General features: G+C 38.9%; 1 pseudogene; it reads right to left on the reverse strand.

Annotated features, from left to right (window-relative positions):
• Positions 1-10,330: 10,330 nt before the first annotated feature.
• Positions 10,331-10,443, reverse strand: LOC125492197 (small nucleolar RNA R71; annotated as a pseudogene).
• Positions 10,444-14,748: the final 4,305 nt, after the last annotated feature.

Below are 14,748 nucleotides of genomic sequence, written 5' to 3' on the forward strand. Positions count from 1 at the left end.
ACCAAAGAAGATTCTACTGGATCAAAATCTGAATCCTTTGCTCCAGTTTCTCTCTATCCTAAACAAGAAGATGGTGAAAACGAAGCTGAAAGTGAACAAGAAAAGGAGATTACAGTTCTTACAAAGCGAGGTAAGAAAACAAAGTCATCCCAATTTCTTGTGGGTTTTTGCGTTGATGTTGCATGGTGCAAAAAGTCCAAGTGGACAGAACTGTTGAATATCTTAAAGTTTCAAAAATGGTGGAAAATTGTCAGTTTGGATGAGGGTCTTTATGAAAAAGAAATGAAAGAGTTTTGTTCAAGTTTTAACATAACCGAGGGTGTATGTATGAGTGTAGTGAATGGCTATGTGGTTACTCTTACTGAAAAGAAATTAGGGGAATGGTTTGATGTCCCAATTGAGGGTTACAAAGAATATATTAAGGGTAGGGCGAAATTAAATATCAATGGAGTCTCCAATGCTAAAATTCTTGCTTTCTTTAATGGAAATTCTAATGCATTATCTTTAGATCAAAAAGAATTGCCCCCCTTTCACAAATTATTTTTCCAGTTTGTTTGGCGTTTCATTCTACGCCGTTCCTCAAAAAGAACCCAGGCAAGTCTAATGGATCTCTCCATTATGTACTACCCTGCAAATAACATCAAAATAAACCTTCCCCCTTTGATTATTTCCCATCTCTCTCACTACATTTCCCATAACACCAAAGTTGGCTATGGCAATCTTTTCTCCTCTGTTTTCAAAAATTGCAAAGTTAAATTGCCTGCCAGTCGTTCCTTTTGTCTTGAGCCAGAAAATTATCTTACCAAGGACACTTTGTCAAGGCTTAGTTTAAGGTTGGTCAATGTAAAACTAGACTTTGAGAGGGAAGAAACGCCTGTCAAGGTTGAGGTAGGTAGCAAGAGGAAGCTGGGTGAAGAGGGAGTTCCAAGTGGGTCTGTGAGGAAGAGTCAAAGGTTGGCTGGGTCCAAGTCTCTGAAGGAGCAGGATCAAGGTGAAACAGTATTTATTCACCTAGACTCGGATCCAGTTCCTTCTGCTGCTGTGGATTTTCCATTGTTATCTACTACTGGGCTCAACAAGCTACTCCAGGAAATTCAGGACTCTCTGACCCTTCTCCACACCAGGATCAATGCCATAGAGACCACTGTCTCTGCTCTGGATTCTCAGCAGCAATAACAACTGATAGCTATCAAGAATGCTGATACGGGGATCAGGAACAGGATGGATGGTGTGACCTCAAAAATTGATTCTGTGGTCTCCTCTCTCTTCAAACGCTCAAAGCCCTAACTTCCTTTAACTTTGAAACAATTGAACAAGTTTTTCTTGTGGCTGTAATTATTGTTAAACAATTTCTTTTGGATCTCTCTTTATGTGTCATGTTTGCGACACACGAAGCACTTTTAATTTCTTCTATTTTTCTGCTTTACTCTGCATATTGCTACATATCTGCTGTCCATATTGTTGCTTTCTGCCTGCTTATTTTTTTTGTGCTTGGATGGCTAATATTATGAGATCTATGTTTGAGCAAATTGCTTGATGCCTAGACTGTTGACTCTCTAGTGTTGTAGGGTCATTTCTTGGTTTTGATCATGACAAAGGGGGAAGAGATATTGTTTATATAAATTTTTTATTTTTATCTTTGTTCCTACTTAGTTCCTATGCATGTTTTCTCATCCCAGTTCCTAGTAGAGCCTAATCCTGTTCCCAGTCTTAGTTGAGTCTACTTAGGTCTGTTTGTGTGTTTTTATTTTAGTTATTTTTTTTACATATAAAAAATTTCAAATTATTAGTCATAATAAAAAAGGAGGAATATTGTTGTTTCACTATTTTGATAATGACAAATAATTAACTTTGTTTTACTTAGTTTCGTTTTTTTTTTTTTTGTGTTCTTAGTTTATTTTATTAAATTCAGTCACCCGTGTCTTAACTTAGTTTATAGTTTAGTTTTATTCTTTTTATGAATACTTAGATATCACAAATAAAATGTTTAATAACTTATGAAGAATTGATTAGGAGATTAATCAAAATTAAGTTGTTAAACTTTATTTGTGACAAACTGTTTATATTATGGATGTAAAAATTATGATATGTTGTGATTCCATAATATTCTGTTAAGTTAGTTTCTGTGCAGCCTTTTGAATATTCCATAACAAGGAGCCGTCAAAATCTAACCTAATTAAGCGCCTAAGAAGGATGCGTTGTGGTAGTTCCTAGATTTTAGGAACCACAACAACCCACCTACTAACAAGGCGCGGGGAATGGGAACGCATGTGTTAGTGGCTGAACTTGTGGAAATTAACCAACTAAATCCCAACGGATATTTGCAACGGATAAATCATGGAAGAAGTGGCTAAATACAAAGCTTTATCATGGAGAAGATCGTGGAAAAGATCGTGGGAAGATTGTCCTCTACAAATAAGTTTTTGTAACAATCTTTTTAAGTATGCTTTCAGAATTTTAAGTGTAATATCTTAGTGAAAGGGTATTCGATTTTACTCTTCTTTCATTATTACTTAGTGTATTATAGATTGGGCTGAGTGAATCTAAATCTGTAATCATTTTGAGAAAAAAAGAGAAAGAGAAAGAGAAGAGAGAAAGAGAAAAGACTTTGAGTAAAGTCAAGAGAGAAAGTCAACTCTTCAGGGGGAAGAAGTTGACTGAAAACCAGTTCCTAGAGGAACAGAGTAGGTCCGAGTTTAGGTTGTACAAAAGTGAGTATTTTGGCCTAATGTTATTAAAGAGAATTAAGTTAAAATCCCTTGTGGTCAAGGTTTTTCTTCCTATTGGTCCTAGGAAGTTTTCCTTGTAAAAATCTCGTGTTCTTATTTCTTTCTTGTCTATATATTATTTCTTTCTTAGCAAATCATTCTTTTATTTCCGCAAAAAGTTTGATAATCTCTCCAACTACAATTCACCCCCCCTCCCCTCTTGTAGTTGCTTAAGTGTTCATACACGACTAACAGATCATTTGGGGTAACCTTGTGGAGAATGGGTCAAAAGTATGCCATGCAAGTTGGCATTTGCATGCATAAACTCTCCATTCTCGACTCATGGAAAGAGGTGCCCGAGGGGTTGAAGAAGTGTATATGGGAAGATACTATTGTAAGCTTCATGTACAATAACGTTTAGATTCTTAAATATTTAGTTAAATATATGTGTGATATTTACTAATTTGTGAACTGCGTTTTTTGTAGAATCAATTCAATATCGAAGATGATGAAGCCAAGAATAATGTATTTCTATCCACAGTTGCCTAAAGATTCAGAGATTTCAAGGCTAAGTTAGTGTCTATGTGGATCACTAAGCAGGGAAAATTAGTGGGTATAAAGAAGAAGAACATCTACGGTGGAGAAACACAAGACAGTTCTGAGGCTTCACCGGAAACATCATTTGCACCCTCCAAATTACCATTTCAGATATGGAGGACTATCAAACCTGAAGAGTGGGAAGCATTTGTTGCCAAAAAAGACAACCCCATAAGCTATTGTAAGAATAGTTTATTAAGACTTGATACACTTAGATCCAGTATTATTATATAAAGAACGTATTGTGTCGGACTCGTCCGACCATAATCTTAGTCGGACGACTTTCAGGTGGTTCCAATTTTTTTTCAGGTAGTTTTCATTTTTTTTTCAGGTGGTTCCAATTTTTTTCAGGTAGTCTTCATTTTGTTTTCAGTTAGTCTTCTTTGTTTTTCAGTTGGTTTTTGTGCTTCAGTTAGACTTACTTGGGTTTCAGTTGGTCTTTATTCTTTTTCAGGTAGTCTACATTTTTCTTCAGGTAGTCTTCATTTTGTTTCAGTTAGTCCATTATTTCTTTCAGTTGGTCCATTATTTCTTTCAGTTGGTCCACCTGAAAGAAAAGAAAGTCCAACTGAAAGAAAAGAAAGTCTAACTGAAAGAAAAGAAAGTCTAACTAAAAGAAAACAAAGTCCAACTGAAAGAAAAGAAAGTCCAACTGAAAGAAAAGAAAGTCCAACTGAAAGAAAAGAAAGTCTAACTGAAAGAAAAGAAAGTCTAACTGAACAAAAATAAAGTCCAACTGAAAGAAAACAAAGTCCAACTGAAAAGAAAACAAAACACTAACCTCTACTTTCTCTCACTTTCTCCTTCTTCTTCATTATTAAACAACCCTCATTCCCTTTGGATCATAGTTAAACAAAATAGATGTTGAATATTCTTCTAGTGAGGATTGCAAAACATATGTTAAATATTCTTCTAGTGAGGATTGCAAAACAGATGTTGAATATTCTTCTAGTGAGGATTGCGAAAGAGATGTTGAATATTCGTATACATCAAAAAGGTTCCGTAGCATCATATTCTCCGATTTCATTGCATTGAGTTTTGTTTTGCAACCCAGAGTATAAGCCATCTAGAAAAATCCACGAACTTCATGTCGACATTACTTTGTTCTCCTCAACACTTCATGGAAACAACTCTCATGTGCATCAGCAGATAAGTCAGAAGCAAAACAATGCAAGAGCAAGCAGCTGATGGATGGCCAAGAGAAAATTCCAGCATTTTGCGCACAAATGTTGATTATTCTGATGACTACCGACGGAATGATTGCAAATCCTTGAAGATTGATTATGGCAGATTTGAAGGATTATATGAAAATCCAGAGAAGAAGAAGAAAGAGGAGAGAGAATGTGACCTAAAAAGTGAAGCAGAAAGAAGATGTATTGGGCTCAGCCCATCTGACAGTAAACAATACGTCAGACGGTCTGACCCAATACTTTCACTATTATATAATACCATACCTAACCTTTGTTTATAATTGTGTGTTTTAGGCAACTCGTGAGAAAACTAGCGCGAGTGCAAAAGCTAGGAAGTATTATCATCATTTGGGTGCTCATTCGTACAGTGAGGCGACAGAGAAGTGGATGTTCAGCCATTACCCCATGACAGGGTCGACAACGGCAACAGGGACTAGCTCAACGACGATAATTGCACAGCCTCGGCAACCAGATAGAGTCCTCGATTGGTGGTGTTCGATGCATGGGGTTGATGCAAAGGAAAAAAGAGTCTTGCATGATCCCGGAACACAACAGATAGTCAACACCATTGTAAGTACAGATTATATGGTTATATAAGGTATATATAATATAACTTGTGCTCTCACGAGTATTTCTCTCTTATCCTTATGTAGATTTGCTTCAAGGAAAAAGAGGCAACTGGTGAGTTCACTCCTAAAAGACACATTGATGCATTGCACGAAACTTTAGGAAAGGACCACTGTGGACACGGGAGGGGCGTAGGAGGTGTCCGCCTTGGTTTGAGAAAGGTATATAATGTGATCAATACACTACAACGACAAGATCGAGTGCAAGTAGTGTGAATTCGGCAGCGTCAGTAGATGTAGAGGCTATGAAAGCTGCAATTCGGGAGTAGCTCAAAGAGGAGATGACACAGAATTTCAACGCCATTTTGGAGCAAATGGGTTTACCGACTTTTGCTACATTCAAGAAGGGTAGTGTTATTACACCTAGCCAGCCGGATCCAGCCGTAATACCGGAGTTGAAGGTAATCACTTAATCCCTTTGCTTTGTTAAACCACTATTGTTCTTAAATGCATGAAATTCTTATTATATATATGTTGTTTCATAGACTAACTATAAATAGAGTTTTTTTTAAAGGAAGAGACACCATGTGAACTATTAGCTCGATGAGATGGTTATGATAGTTTCATTCTCGTAGCTTATGGCCATGCACAACCCCCTAGTGACCGAGTACGATTGCACAACCAGTTAGTGGATGATATTCACTATGTGGTCAGCCTCAATGGGATTGTGTCTGGTTTTGAAGAATTACCTCTTCCGCTGCCGAAGCCAGAAGTTGGTCTACAATCACTGAATGATGCCCTTGGGAGTTATGTTCTATGGCCGCGTGCATTGGTGCGGTTTTCAAATGAGGTACAATGATTGACATAACATATATATATATGCATGTTTTCTTTTATAGTTCCTATGACTGTCACTAATATATTTACTTTTAACTAATCACTAGGTTTCAGGGAAGGCCGACTCACATGACAGGAAGGGAAAGAAGGCATGTTCACCTGAGGAAGGCCGACGTGATGAAAGTGAACAAAATGTGGTGAAGGAAAAGGTTTCTATGACAAAGAATCCACTTATTATCGATCCAGAGGTGGTGCAAGGCCTAAGTACTCCATGATTTTGGTTACATGAGTGCGCTAGCGATTTACCCGATGATAGTACAATTGAGGTTGCTTTGGCGGAGCAACAATTCCACTACTTTGAGGACTCATCGACATTCATTTCTAAGGTTGATATTAAAGAGTTCTTATGTGGGGTAGAGTTGAATGTTTCCATGATACAAACATTCATGAGGTAATACATAAGTATATAAATTAAATATACATATACATATGTCTTAAGTAATTTTCAATTCAACTTCCATAATAAGTAAGTTTTCTTTTGATCAATATGATTTCTCATGTTATTATACAATGAATTGATTGCAAAATCTAGTGATGCGTCAATTTTTGGTTGGTTATGTCCAAACATAATACGAGATGACAATTGCTTACAAAACAAATCGGAAGTGAAATAGTATCTCGATATGAGTTTCAAAGCATCTTCTCGTATTGGATATCATAAGATCATTTTCGTTCCTTATATTGAAAAGTATGCTTCTGAAACTCACTTTACTTTTATTATTCGATAATTAAATTGACCTATTAATTGTTCTACGATTAATAATTACTATATTTTCTTGTTGTAGGGTTCATTGGACACTGCTTGCGATATGTTTGTCACGTAACGAAGTCTACCACTTTGATTCTTTGCGTCGACAACCACCACGGTCCTTACTAATCAAATCATTGTTAAATAGGTAGCCTAATCTATCGAAACTCAATATATGTGCACTTATTAATATTACACATTATTCATCATCTTTATATATATAAACACTTAGTACATCTAATCTCATAATAATGTATTGATGTAGTGTGATGAAGCATGTTAGTGCAACAAGACTTCGAGCATCAAAAGCTCCTGTTTGGAAATCAGTCGAGGTAACATGATTAATTTTTTTGTCCTTATATAGAAACACTTTTAGCCACATACTACACATCCAACATGAATGTCATTGGATGCATCCTTTGGTGAACATTTAGTGTCCGCAACAAGAAGATGGACTTGCATATGGCTATTACGTACTGAGATACATGTTCAATATTGTCAATCGTTGCACTAATGTCGATGATCTTCAAAAGGTATGTTACTTATTAGTATATGTTAGTTTAGGCCTATTTTTGCCTTTTACGCTTCCAAATAGTATTTATCGAGTCATTTAACCCGAAATTCATTTCGAACATGATAATATGAGGCATAATGTAACTATTGTGTAGATTTTTAGGTTTGCAATTGTTGTAGGTTGAATGTTGGGAACGAAAAGGTCATTTTAGGCCTAGTTTTCCCTTTTTACTCCTAAATCGTACTTATCGCGTCATTTAACCCCAATTTCATTTTGAACGTGATTATATGAGGTATAATGTAACTATTGTGTAGATTCTTAGGCTTGCATTTGTTGTTGGTTGTACATCGGGAACATAAATGTGATTTTAGGCCTATTTATGCCTTTTTGCATCCAGTTCCTATTTCTCGAGTCATTTAACTCCATTTTCTTTTTGATAATATGAGATATAATATAACTAGTGTGTAGAGTTTTAGGCTTGCATTTGTTTTTGATTGAATTTCGAGAAGGTATATGTAATTTTTAGAACTACTAACTACGGTAAATGATTGAATTCTTATATTATGTGTTTATTCCTTGGTTGTTTTGCAATGTTTATATGAATAACACACCAAGTTTGAGGGCCTTCACCACAGAAGAATTACATGAAGTTCGGGATAAGTTGGCGTCCCACATTACCGATGATTGCTTATGATACATTTTAGCTACATCTACTAGTTTGTATCAATTCTATGTACACTTTTTAAATTATTAAATATATATTTAAGGTTAATTATTATGTTCAAAAATTTGTCATATATTATTGCAATTTGATCCGGTTTTTTTGTGTCGAAGGGAGGTTTTGGGTGGGGGGGCTTCTAGGTGGAGGAGTTGGCAGAGGCTGGGCTGGGGATGGGGGTGCAGGGGAGTGAAGGGGGTGGGCTGGGGTGGGGGGCAGGGCAGGGGGGAAGTGCAGGGAGTGGGCAGGGGAGGTGATATTATGGTTTTATATAGAGTTTTCTCCCCTATTTATGTGCTAAAAGTTATGGTTATGGTGCTCTTAGGAGCCATTTGGTACTAACTCTCTCCATCTAGTTGTGGTTTGCTGTTTTGTATTGGATTGTAGGTTTTAGGGAGCTATTACCTACTTTAAATGATTGCACACTGGATTAGAGAGGTTGAACGCTGAGTTTTAAGATCCCGAGGATGCTTTCCGGGACTTCGTGCAAAGGAAGAACAAGTAACGCGCCTAAACTGACTTGGCCCGACAGCATCGGGCGGCCTAGCCCGATCGGGCGAAGAAACAACTTTCATGGTTCTGCTGCGGGCCCGATCGGGCGTTCAACGCCTAGTCGTGATTCGGTGTCTCGCCCGATCGGGCGAATTAGCCCGACATCTGGCGCCCCTGCCGGCTGCTGCTACCTACCATGTTATCAGACTGCCCGATGTCATCGGGCGGGTCAGCCTGGTCTCATTGGCGTCAGGGGATTTTGGTTTTTTCCTCTGCTTTGGAGCCCGATTCCATTGGGCATCTTGGGCCCGATCGGGCGACTGACGACACGCGGTTTTTTAATGAATACGGGCCCTTTCTTTGAGACTTTTGGCTTTTGTTTTAGGGCTTGTATAAATAGTAAAAAGGAAATTATTAGACCATCTTGGTTTTTATTATTAGTTTTCTCTAGAGAGTGTTTGAAGAACCTTAATTTAGTGCTTTGTGATTTCAATTCAAGATCAAACCTTTTTCTTATTCATAGTTCAATATAATTCGGTAATCTTTTTCATTATTTCTTTGTTATTTCTTCCATTGTTAATTAGATTATTTTCTTAGTTATTTGCCATGTTTCAAAGTATGAGTTTTTATATGATTTTGTTATTGTTTTCATGATTATGAGTGAGTAGTTCTATATATCTAGAATTGTGGAGATCTATGTATGCAATGAGGGATTGATAGATTAGTTTGATTATCTTGTATTTCAACTGTTTCCTTTGATTGATTCTTCATGCTAGGATTATAAGTTAGGCCTGATTTATATTTCTTTGTTGCAATACTGAATCTACTTCGAGAGGAGAGATACCGTATAGGCTTTCAATTATTAGGCAAAGTGACCCTTGACTATGCGAGAGCGGCTGGGTGATCTTTGAGGGAGGTAATGTTCGAGAGAAATTACATGTGCCCTAGACAGTTGACTTACTAGGTGGTTATTATTTATCCTGATTTCCCGAATTGTATGCATAGTGATCCATGATTCTAGTACTTTATTAATATATTTACACCTTCATATTATTCTACTATGTTTAGTTTAGTATAACAAACCATTCATCTGATTTTGTTAGTGTATATATTAGAGTTCAGATACAATATATAACTTCTCCCTGTGGATTCGATCCTGACTTCCCTGACTACTAGTTAGTGGACCTTAGGTTATTTTTGATTAGGTGATACGACTTTAGCCTATCAAATTTTGGCGTTGTTGCCGGGGAGACGGTTTATTTTATTTTGTCTGAATTATAGTATTAAACTAACCTCTACTCTAAGAACACCTGTTCTTTGGAGCATCTCACGTTTGTTTTAGTGTTTTTGGTGTATGAGCAGGAAATTGAAATCCCAAATCTCATCCCGTTCGATCCGAGATTGAAAAGACCGCTCGTAGACTCAGAAAGAAAACTAAACAAGCTAAGCTGTCTGCAGGGACACCCTCCCAAAAGACACCTTCTCCACCATCTCCCCACACCAAGAAACCCCCACCTCACCTATTACTCTCAACATGGGTGAGAATGTTACTCGAACCTTCAGAGACTATGCACAACCATCTCTTGATAACGTGCCTACTGGGTACGGATGCCCACTATTGCTGCTACAAATTTTGAGATCAAGTCTCATGTTCTGAATATGGTTCAGAACAATCAGTTCGCTGGGTTACCATCTGAAGACCCAAATCAGCACCTGCAGAGATTTTTACAGTGTTGTGCTACTCAGAAGCAAGCTGGTGTTACTCCTGATGAGATGAAACTCCTCCTATTTGGTTTCTCTCTGCGGATAAAGCTTTGTTCTGGTATAATAGCTGCCTTCCACCATCACCACCTGGCCAGAACTTTCCAAGATTTTCTATCAAGTGGTACCCTTACCAGAAAACTGCAGATATGAGACATGCATAGTTACTTTCACCCAAGATCCTGGTGAATCTCTATATGAAGCTTGGGAGCGGTTCAAGGATCTGCAGCGTCTATGTCCTCATCATGGGTTGGACCAGTGGTACTTGTGTCAGATTTTCTACACTAGAGTTGATGCAGATACACGACGGGTAATTGATGGAGCATCTGGTGGGTTCTTCATGGATAAAGCAATTGAGGAAGGGTATGAACTTTTGGAGAAGCTAGCATCTAATCAAGCCTCTACCATTCGTCTCTTTGAAAAAGGGAGGTAAACATGATGTTGAAGCCATTTCCTACTGTCTGGGCAACTAGCTGCTCTAACTCAAAAGATTGATTCCTTGAAGTTAGGTAATGATTCCCCCATATGAGTGTTAATGCGATGGCTAGTGCTTCTAACTATAATGTGCATATATGTGATGCTTGTGGAATATCTGGGCACAACTCTCAAGAGTGTCCTGCGCTTGGAAATAACTGTGAGGCCGTCAATGCTTTCCAGTCACAACCTAGGAACCAGTTCAACCCGTATTCCAACACCTATAATCCTGGGTTAAGACATCATCCAAACTCTCATATAGGAGTACTAATGTGTTGAACCCTCAACCTCAACAACCATATCCACCTCAACAACAGGGTCAACAATACCAACCTCACAACAAGCTCCACCTGGTTTTCAGAGAAATCAAGCACCTCCACAGCCTCCCTCTCTGACCCAGCCATGACAGAGTTGAAGAATATGATGTTCCAGATGCAGAAGGGTTCAATGCTTTTCAAGCTGACACAAAAGCTCAACTGGAAAATTTGGGCACGCATAACAAGATGTTGGAGACTCAACTAGCTCAGTTGGCTAGTTCTTCTGCTAGTAGGCCACCTGGGGCCTTACCTTCACAATCAATGCAACCAAGGGACACTGCCAATGCCATCACTCTTAGGAGTGGAACACATTATGATGGTCCCCAAATGCCTAAGGATGGTCCGGTTGAGCCTAAAAAAAATGCAGACGTACTGAAACTTCGCCAGCTCCTGAGGCTACCACCAACACAAATGCAGAGAAGCAGATAGTACCTGAAAAAAATTCCTCCACCACTCCTGCGATAAAGGTTACCATTCCCACTCGTCTATCAAAGAATAAGCTGGATCACCAACTTGGTAAGTTTATGGAGGTAGTGAAAATCTTCAGGTAACTGTCCATTTACTGAACTCATTACTCAAGTACCTGCATATGCTAAATTTTTGAAGGAAATTTTGACTAGGAAAAGAGCCTTTAATGCAGTAGAAACTGTTGCCTTTACTGAAGAATGTAGTGCTCTTTTGCAAAATCAATCCCCTCCTAAATTGAAAGATCCGGGGAGTTTCTCCATCCCTTGTAATATTGGCACCTATTTATTGACAAAGCCTTATGTGATTTAGGTGCTAGTGTTAGTGTCATGCCCTTGACTGTTTGCAAAAAGCTTGACATGGGAGATTTAAAATGTACCAACATTACTCTTCAAATGGCTGACCGTTCTGTTAAATACCCCCTAGGTATCTTAGAGGACGTTCCTGTGAGGGTAGGTAAATTTTACATTCCTGTGGATTTTGTTGTGCTTGACATGGAAGAGGATACTCAAATCCCAATCATTTTAGGGAGACCATTCCTTCATACTGCTGGAGCTGTCATAGATGTTAAAAATGGGAAATTGACTTTGACTGTGGGGATGATAAGGTAACTTTTAGTTTGACCAATGCTTTGAAAAGTCCCATGCTAGAGGAAGCCTGTTACAGAATAGATGTCATTGATGTGCTGGTTAATGATGACATGCCTCAATCCCTTATGGGATCCCTGGAGGCTTTGCTTTGTTTTACCTCTTCCACAGGTGATGATATTATCCGGACTACTGAAGTGGATGCTTGGGAAGCAGCTTTTACCTGTGTCGAGCTTGAGGTATACCACTCATGAGGATGAACGGTTAGTATGTGCTACTCACCGGTAGAGGTAAAGAAACCTGAACTGAAACCCCTTCCCCCTTCTCTACATTATGCTTTTCTGGATGATTCTGAAAATTGCCCTGTGATTGTTAGTGCTGCATTAAATGATGGTCAAATGTCTCAACTTTTGTCTGTTTTGCGACAACATAAAAAGGCCATTGGATATAATATTGATGATTTGAAAGGCATAAGCCCTGACTTTTGCATGCATAAAATTCATCTTGAGGATGATCATCGTCCTAGTATACAAGGTCAGCGTCGTTTGAACCCGAATATGCAGGAAGTTGTCAAAAAAGAGGTTATGAAATTGCTTGATGCTGGGATTATCTATCCTATTTCTGATTCTAAGTGGGTGAGTCCAGTTCAAGTGGTTCCTAAAAAGGGCGGTACTACTGTAGTTAAAAATGAGAAAAATGAATTAATTGCTACAAGAGTAGTTACTGGGTGGCGTATGTGCATTGATTATAGGAAATTAAATGTTGCCACTAAGAAAGACCATTTTCCCCTTCCCTTCATTGATCAGATGTTGGAACGTCTAGCTTGTCATTCTCATTTTTGTTATCTAGATGGCTATTCTGGTTTCTTCCAAATCCCTATCCACCCAGATGACCAGGAGAAGACCACCTTTACATGTCCTTATGGTACCTTTGCATATGAAGGATGCCCTTTGGCCTATGTAATGCCCCTGCTACTTCCAACGTTGTATGATGGCCATATTTTCTGAATTTATTGAGTCCATCATGGAAGTATTTATGGATGACTTTAGTGTGTATGGCATTGATTTTGATGCATGTTTGCTGAATTGCTAAAGTACTGAAAAGATGTGAGGATGTCCACCTTCTATTGAACTGGGAGAAGTGCCACTTCATGGTTACTGAAGGAGTGGTACTTGGTCATATTATTTCTGAACGAGGCATCCAGGTGGACAAAGCAAAAATTCAAGTGATTGAGCAATTACCCCCTCCTGTGAATGTTAAGGGTGTTAGAGGTTTTCTTGGTCATGCGGGATTTTATCGCCGCTTTATCAAGGACTTCTCTAAAATTGCTAAACCACTTACTCAGTTGCTCCTCAAGGATGCCCCGTTCCTGTTTACTGATGAGTGTCTAGTGTCTTTTAACAGGATCAAGCAAGCTCTGATTACTGCTCCTATCATTCGATCTCCAGATTGGACCCTCCCATTTGAGATTATGTGTGATGCCAGTGATTATGCTGTGGGAGCTGTCCTTGGTCACAACATCCTCCATGCCATCTACTATGCTAGCAAGACACTCGATGAAGCTCAAGTTAATTATGCCACACGAGAAAGAGCTCTAGCTGTGGTCTATGCACTTGGACAAGTTCAGGACCTATCTGCTTGGGTCTAAAGTCATTGTCTACACGATCATGCTGCATTGAAGTACCTCCTCCCAAAAAGGAGGCCAAGCCTCGACTCATTCGGTGGATTTTGCTGCTCCAAGAATTCGACTTGGAGATCAGAGATAAAAAGGGTGCAGAAAATGTAGTGCTGACCATTTGTCCCGATTGCAGTATGAAGATATGGAAGAAGGCTACCCATTGATGACTCCTTTCCTGATAAAGCTCCTGGCAGTCACTTCTGTTACCCGTGGTATGCGGACTTCGCCAATTTTGTGTGAGTGGACAAACCCCTCCAGAGCTGAGCTACCAGCAGAGAAAGAAATTTCTCCATGATGCCAAACATCTTTTGGGATGACCCTCTCTTTACAAGCTCTGTGCTGACACCATCTAAGGCGATGTATCCCAGAGTGGGAGGTGCATGACATTCTGAAGCACTCTCACTCCCTTCCATGTGGAGGCCATGCTGGGCCCTCCAAAACAGTAGCAAAGGTACTTCAATCTGGTTTTTATTGGCCACTTTTCATGATGCTAGTACTTTTGTTAAGTCTTGTGATGCATGCCAACGAACAGGAAATATTTCCCGTAGACATGAGATGCCCCAAACCCCATCCTAGAAGTTGAACTATTTGATGTGTGGGGTATTGATTTTATGGGTCCTTTCCCTCTTCCTCAGGCAACAATTTCATACTTGTTGCTGTGACTATGTTCTTAAGTGGGTAGAAGCTATTGCATCACCGACCAATGACTCTAAGGTTGTCATGAAAATGTTCAAAAAGATTATCTTTCCACGGTTTGGGGTACCAAGAGTTGTCATTAGTGATGGGGGATCCCACTTTCACAAAAGAACCTTTGAAGCCCTACTCAAAAAGTATGGTGTCTACCATAGGACTGGCCTAGCATACCACCTCAGACAAGTGGGCAAGTAGAAGTGTCTAACCGTGAAATAAAGTCTATTTTGGAGAAAGTGGTAGCTAAATCGAAAAGATTGGAGTGATAAGTTAGATGACACCTTATGGGCTTATAGAACTGCTTTTAAGACCCCTATTGGTACCACCCCTTATCGACTAGTCTATG

The sequence above is a fragment of the Beta vulgaris genome, chromosome 7 (assembly GCF_026745355.1).
Source record: "Beta vulgaris subsp. vulgaris cultivar EL10 chromosome 7, EL10.2, whole genome shotgun sequence".
Lineage (NCBI taxonomy): Eukaryota > Viridiplantae > Streptophyta > Magnoliopsida > Caryophyllales > Amaranthaceae > Beta > Beta vulgaris.